Raw genomic sequence first — 8,420 nt, forward strand, 5'->3', positions numbered from 1 at the left:
GCACAGTCTGTCAAAACTGCCGGTCTAATGAAGAACACAGTGTGGGTGTAGCGGCTGGGGGCTTTGCAACAGTGGGTGGATGACAGTCACAGCACAGCCACAGGGTGGCTGACCCAGTAATCGACATGGGTGAAACAGCCAGTGTTGTTACGAAAGTGAGTGGAAGGTGGTCATGGTGCAACCATGGTGTGGCAGTTGTGGAAACCAGCGCAGTTGAGGTGACTGGTGATGTTGAAATGGCTTGCGGGCAGACGGGAGTGGGTTGCTGTGACACTGGGGTTGAACCATGGTTGAACCTGGTAACCAGTGCAGGTGGAAGGCCGGTGGCATTACAAAATGGGGTGGAAGGTGTTTGTGGTGCAACCACAATGTGATGGTTGTGGAAACTAGGGCGGTTGAAGCGACTTGTGCAGCCTAAATGGCATGCACAGGGGGATGCTGTGACACTGTGGTCAAGCCACGGGGCAATGTACCCAGTAAACAGCATGGGTGGAACACATATCCAATCACAATCGCAATCGCAATCGCAATCGCAAGCAAAGTTGATTATGTCTTTTAGACTTGCATCAAAAGACACTAGTAGATCCATTGTCACGGAAACAATATGGGCTGGCGCACAAAGTTTGTAAGTGACGAAAACAAGCACAAAATAACTTGCGATCACACGATGATGATGTTGGGGTCACCACTCTGGTAATCATGTAATGCTGATTGGTACTAACACACTTAAAATATTGTAAATGCATTTATTTGACATGAAGAAAGAAGAACCAAACACTGCAGTACACAAGCTGCACGCCGAAAGAGACATAGATGGAAGCAGTTCAAAAAGGTCAGAGTCAAAGACAGGGTGCTCCATGCCAGAGATGCCACAGTGATTTATGTGTGCCCATGCTAATATTTATTAAGAATTATTAACAAAATGTAAACTTAATGCCTCATAGTTGACAAACAACAAAATTTTAATAATAGGTCACAATTTTAACTAAAATTCCATAATTGGCTTTGATTGAGTTTAAAAAATGGATATTCTGATAAATACTGAACAAACCATGGTTTCCAGTTCCAGACATACAGATGATCTCAGAATGATTGAGACAAATGAATTTATAATATCCATTGTACACTTTTCAGGTACGTCTATTTCATGTTCTTCCACAGACATAGCAGCTACACATAGGACTCCTCTGTGTTGCTACCAAGGTTGACAGTAGACCTTTCACCAGTAGAATGGTAGTATGCCTTTCCCAAATATAAGCTTCATCACTAAAGGTTGAGTCAGGAACTTCTTCATCATTCTCAGTCTCCTCTAGCCATGCTAGATTTACATTCTTGCAATAAACATATTGTAACAGATAAAGTGGAAAAAGCACTAGGAAACAAATATATGTTTCAAAAATACTTATGTAATTGGTCATGAACAGTAAAATGGTCTATTGCAGACTTTGCCAAACTTTTTTGACACAATCACGAATGCCAACTATTTGCAAAAAACTGAGAGGGTCGATCTACAATCCATTTCATAGTACACAGAGGCTCAAAGCTCCATTGCTACCTGACTTCCTGTTTTCTCTGAATTTCCACAATTAGATTACACATATAATACATAATAGTCCTCTCAGTGTGATCCTATTTTCAGAAATAAAATTTAAAAGTTTATCCTCCATAAGTCTTTCTGGATGTATCATTTTCAGGTTACATGCATTAGAATAAATTTATTGATTTCATGGAGTGTGAATGAGGTAAAGAGTCCTATTATTCCGTGGGTTCCGTTAACAATAATTATTTATTTGCCGTCATATAAAGTGAACATATATTTTTTAACATCAGCTGAAATTAAAATGCTAAAAGACTAGAAACAAAGGGTAATTATTCCTATGTTTATCTACAATTTCTACTACTTTCACTGTATTCCTTATGCCACAGATTTTAGGCTGTATGGAAGCAAGAGATTTAAAAAATTAGAATTTTTTCCAAGGAAATGCACCATTTGGAGAATTAAAATATTTCTTGTACCATTCCATCACATTGAATGCAAAGGATGCTACCGAAACCAATTACCCAGTTAAGTCCTGTAAGAAAAGTTGCAGCACATAGTCTTGTAATATCATCATTTATGTAATTGTGCAAGATACATCTAGATGATTTTTCTGCATCCACATTTCTGGCACTGTATTAATGCACCTATAAAAAGTTGATATTTCTGCCTTGATTGGCCAAAAGCAATTCCAGGAAATCTTTGAGTCACGGTCTTAATAAATATGTTTTGAGGGTAAAATCCTGATCACCCATATGGTGCGGGACACTGGGACATCAGTAACAAAATTTGCATTTTCTCTTGGAACCTCTTATTTATCCCTTTCTTAAAGCTTTTCCCAGCTATGAGTGAACAAATGTACCTGCATCACTGTTTTTGACATACAACTCCATGTCCACGGCCATGAACTTATAGTTTGTATCAACATGTGCCAGAAGAACAACTGAAAATGCTTGGTTCTAATTTTCAAATTGTGAGCCTCTGTTTGGTTGGGGGGGGGGGGGGGGGGGGGTTTCCAGAACTCTTGTGGAGTATGTAAAAGGCCTGCTTCAGATGGAGCTGATATCACTTTATCCAACATCATATCAATTATAGCGTGGCAGGCTTCTTAGGTATTCCATGTATAGTTGTGTGGGAAAGCTGGAAGCGGAAAACTACGGTGTGAAATGAATCACCTGTTGCTAAATACCTACAAACATACGTTTATCAAGAATAAAGTGTTATGTATGAAAATTTATCCACCATAAAACAAAATTTATGAAATTTTCACTAATTTAAGAACATTTTGCTGAATACAAAAAACCATGAGAGACAAAAATTTATGTATTTCTTCAGTTAATTAAAGTATTAAAATACTTTACCAGTGTTGTGCATCAAAATTGCTGACAGAATCTTTGGCTACACAATAGTTTATGACACTGTAGTTTACAGCAGATCCAGTTCCTCTTGTCTTACATATTTATTCCCCCGCATCACAAAAATGAATGGTAGTTTCCAGATTTGGTCCATAATATAATATTATTGTGGTGTGTGAAATCTTATGTCCATGAAAATAGGTAGAGTAGAACACTGAAAATAGTTTGTGTAAAGTAATTTTGTAATGCATTACTTACATGCAGCTGCATTGTAAATGCAAATATGCAGCATAGCCTAAGATCTATACTACACTGAAATGTGTCAGTTGGGTCATGAGCTGGCAAAGCCTACAAATGTGGTGTCATAGAGGCTGTTTTAATTCTTTGTGGGGCACATATTTTATTCAGACTGTTTTGCCAAAAACGGGTTATGCCCATTTTGATGACATTAGGATTCAAATCAGATGAGCGGTATTGGTAGGTGCAGTATTCACAAAAGGTGGTTCTGCTATGGATAATAGTAGCCAATACTCAGTCATATGTTGAAACACCAGTAAGAAACAGCTGTTTGTTTAAAGTCATCCTTTCCTAATACACATTCAGAAACATTTATAGTGTACTTGATGAACAACTGTTACATTAAGGCCACATTGTGAACTAATACAAAAGTATTAATCAATGACCACTGCAGTGAAAGGGTCTTAATATTTACTATAAAACAATATTAAAATAAAGTATTTTATTTGATACACTAAAGAAATACATTGTGACGAAAATGGAACTAATCTACTGAATGAGCTTACTCACAATTTTTCTACAGGTATAGTGAAAAGAAAACCTGAGGTAAAACTGGTGCAGCATGCAGATGTTTGTAACAAGATTTGCAATAAATTAGTGACAAATGGCAGATAGCAGAAATACATGTAAACACAGTTCACATGAACTAAACTGATCAATCTGCACATATTTTAAGCAAACTGTCAGCTACTCTCTTGCTGAAACTGGATACCTAAATTTTGAATTTTTCTTCATAATTTTTATTTGTACCTTGCTTAATAACATTAGATTAGATTAGATTCAGTTTTTGTTTCATACACCTGAAAATGAGATGATTCTCGTGGGTGTGTATCATGTCAGAAAGTATGACATAAAAAAATAAAACATTTGAATATAATACTTACTACACTGTTCATGTGTCAGTAGATAGTCGAAAATAAGCTAATCCAATGCAGTAAACTGGGGCAGCTAATATTTACAGAATTAACACACTATCAGAATGAAACACTGTTATCCACTATTAATAAATTTATCATACTGTTGTAACCAAGTGTTGTCAAAACTGAAAACTAACAGATATTTTTACTTAAGCTGACTTAACAGTCTCTGGTAAGATATTCATCTATGGAGTAGAAGGAGTTGCCCATCAAAAAGTCTATCAAACTCTATTTAAACTGTGCTTTATCTGAAACCAAGTTGTTAATGGTTGCTGACAATTTATTAAAAATGTGTGTTCCTAAATATTGGACCCCTTTTTCGACCAAGGTAAGTGATTTTAGGCCTTTATGCAGATTCTTCTTATTCCTAGTATTGATACTGTGCACTGAGCTATTGCTTGGAAATAGAGATGTATTACTTGCAACAAACTTCGTTACGGAATAAATATACTGAGAAACAGTGGTTAGAATACAAAGTTCCTTGAACAGGTTTCTACAAGATGGTCTTGAATTTAAACCACAAATGATTCTTATCACAAGCTTTTGCATCCTAAAAGCTTTTGCTCATTTGATGAGTTTCCCCTGAATATGATCCCATACGACACAATAGAATGAAAGTAAGTGAAGTATGCAAGTTTTTTATATTTATATCTCCAACATCTGACATAATTCTCATCGAAAATAAAGACTTGTTTAGGCACTTAAGCAATTCTATGGTATTCCTTTCCAAACTGAACTTATTATCGAGTTGTAATCCCAGAAATTTAACACTGTCAATCTCTTTGATCTGCATGTCTTCATACATTGTACTCATGCTGGAAAGAAGTCTCTTACAGGTTCTGAACTGCATATAGTGGGTCTTCTCGAAGTTTAATGACAAATAATTAGCTTTGGATCACTTATTAATATCAGTACTTTTTCGACCAAGGTAAGTGATTTTAGGCCTTTATGCAGATTCTTCTTATTCCTAGTATTGATACTGTGCACTGAGCTATTGCTTGGAAATAGAGATGTATTACTTGCAACAAACTTCGTTACGGAATAAATATACTGAGAAACAGTGGTTAGAATACAAAGTTCCTTGAACAGGTTTCTACAAGATGGTCTTGAATTTAAACCACAAATGATTCTTATCACAAGCTTTTGCATCCTAAAAGCTTTTGCTCATTTGATGAGTTGCCCCTGAATATGATCCCATACGACACAATAGAATGAAAGTAAGTGAAGTATGCAAGGTTTTTTATATTTATATCTCCAACATCTGACATAATTCTCATCGAAAATAAAGACTTGTTTAGGCACTTAAGCAATTCTATGGTATTCCTTTCCAAACTGAACTTATTATCGAGTTGTAATCCCAGAAATTTAACACTGTCAATCTCTTTGATCTGCATGTCTTCATACATTGTACTCATGCTGGAAAGAAGTCTCTTACAGGTTCTGAACTGCATATAGTGGGTCTTCTCGAAGTTTAATGACAAATAATTAGCTTTGGATCACTTATTAATATCAGTGAAAATTTTATTAGCAGCTTTTTCTAAATCTGTACTTCAATGCTACTTATTGCAATGTTCGTATCATCTGCAAACAAAACAAACTTAGCATCTGGCAGTGTAACTGATAAGATGTCATTAATACACTCCTGGAAATGGAAAAAAGAACACATTGACACTGGTGTGTCAGAACAACCATACTTGCTCCAGACACTGCAAGAGGGCTGTACAAGCAATGATCACACGCACGGCACTGCGGACACACCAGGAACCGCGGTGTTGGCCGTCGAATGGCGCTAGCTGTGCAGCATTTGTGCACCGCCGCCGTCAGTGTCAGCCAGTTTGCCGTGGCATACGGAGCTCCATCGCAGTCTTTAACACTGGTAGCATGCCGCGACAGCGTGGACGTGAACCGTATGTGCAGTTGACGGACTTTGAGCGAGGGCGTAAAGTGGGCATGCGGGAGGCTGGGTGGACATACCGCCGAATTGCTTAACACGTGGGGTGGGAGGTCTCCACAGTACATCGATGTTGTCGCCAGTGGTCGGCGGAAGGTGCACGTGCCCGTCGACCTGGGACCGGACCGCAGAGACGCACGGATGCACGCCAAGACCGTAGGATCCTACGCAGTGCCGTAGGGGACCGCACCGCCACATCCCAGCAAATTAGGGACACTGTTGCCCCTGGGGTATCGGCGAGGACCATTCGCAACCGTCTCCATGAAGCTGGGCTACGGTCCCGCACACCATTAGGCCGTCTTCCGCTCACACCCCAACATCATGCAGCCCGCGCTCCAGTGGTGTCGCAACAGGCGTGAATGGAGGGACGAATGGAGACGTGTCGTCTTCAGCGATGAGAGTCGCTTCTGCCTTGGTGCCAATGATGGTCGTATGTGTGTTTGGCGCCGTGCAGGTGAGCGCCACAATCAGGACTGCATATGACCGAGGCACACAGGGCCAACACTCGGCATCATGGTGTGGAGAGCGACCTCCTACACTGGCCGTACACCTCTGGTGATCGTCGAGGGAACACTGAATAGTGCACGGTACATCCAAACCGTCATCGAACCCATCGTTCTACCATTCCTAGACCGGCAAGGGAACTTGCTGTTCCAACAGGACAATGCACGTCCGCATGTATCCCGTGCCACCCAACGTGCTCTAGAAGGTGTAAGTCAACTACCCTGGCCAGCAAGATCTCCGGATCTGTCCCCCATTGAGCATGTTTGGGACTGGATGAAGTGTCGTCTCACGCGGTCTGCACATCCAGCGTGAACGCTGGTCCAACTGAGGCACCAGGTGGAAATGGCATGGCAAGCCATTCCACAGGACTACATCCAGCATCTCTATGATCGTCTCCATGGGAGAATAGCAGCCTGCATTGCTGCGAAAGGTGGATATACACTGTACTAGTGCCGACATTGTGCATGCTCTGTTGCCTGTGTCTACGTGCCTGTGGTTCTGTCAATGTGATCATGTGATGTATCTGACCCCAGGAATGTGTCAATAAAGTTTCCCCTTCCTGGGACAATGAATTCACGGTGTTCTTATTTCAATTTCCAAGAGTGTACATCCAAGAAAAAGCAATAGACCCAAAGTGGGACCTTGAGGAACACCACATGTAATTAATTCCCAGTCAGATGAAGGCTCACTGCTTACTGCAATGACACCCTTTGTTTCTTGTTAGATAGATAAGATCTGAACCATTTTGCAGCATTACTGGTGACACCATAATGCTCTAATTTACTTAGGAGAATGCTGTGGTTCACACAGTCAAAGTCTTTTGACAGGTTACAGAAAATGCTAGTTGCCTGTAATTTATTATCTAATGAATTAAGTACATTCTCACTGTAAGTGTAAATAGCTTTCTCTATGTCAGAACTCTTCAGATATCCAAACTGTGACTTGGACAATACATCATTTGCAGTCAGATGTTCAAGGAGACTCTTGAACGCAACCTTTTCATATATTTTTGAGAAAGCAGACAAAAGTGAAATTGATCAATAGTTTGATGGTATCTCTCTATCCCCCTTCTTCTAAAGAAGCTTAACTTCAGCATTTTTTAGCCAGGCTGGAAACGTTCCACTGATAAGAGATTGATTACACAAATAACTTAAGAAGAACTTGAGTGTCATTTCCATTTTACTGAAGTTATTTTTAAAGACTGGTCTCAGATGCTCCATTGCACTGTTTACCAAACCTGATAACCACAAGATGTCAGTAACAGAAATGAAGTAGTTGTTTAAGAAGTTTGCAACACGAACTATACTTGTTACCAACATGTCATTTATTTTTCGAGCTGTCTTTTCCTCTTCCTTTTTGGCCCCACCTGTGTCTGTCTTCACAAAGTCCCATACAGTTTTTATTTTGTTACCTGATGTAATTATCTTTTTCTCATAGTAAAGCTGCTTCGATTTCTGGATTACTGTTTGTAATGCATTACAATTCTAACCTCAGAATCTCCTTTTTGTCCCACATGATATCTTTATTCCTTGTGTAATCCATGGTTTACTTTTTGACTTGTGTGTGAGTTGAGTTACCTTTCAGGAAAACAATTCTCAAAAGAGGAATAAATGCTTTGTGTTTTCCATTTGAGTCAGATGTATTGTATACAACTATCCAGTCCATATCTTTGAGCAATTTACTGAATTTCTCAAATTTTGCCTTATTTATTACCCTCCTGTACTCAGATGTAATAGATTTTTTACCTGAAAAGTTTCAAAATTTAACACAAGATGCTGCATGTCATGATCAGACAGCCCATTTACTACTGGTTTTGTGATATGACTTTTTTCCCTAGATTTGTCTACAAAGACATTATC

This window comes from Schistocerca gregaria, chromosome 2, assembly GCF_023897955.1.
Source record: "Schistocerca gregaria isolate iqSchGreg1 chromosome 2, iqSchGreg1.2, whole genome shotgun sequence".
In the NCBI taxonomy this organism is placed as follows: domain Eukaryota; kingdom Metazoa; phylum Arthropoda; class Insecta; order Orthoptera; family Acrididae; genus Schistocerca; species Schistocerca gregaria.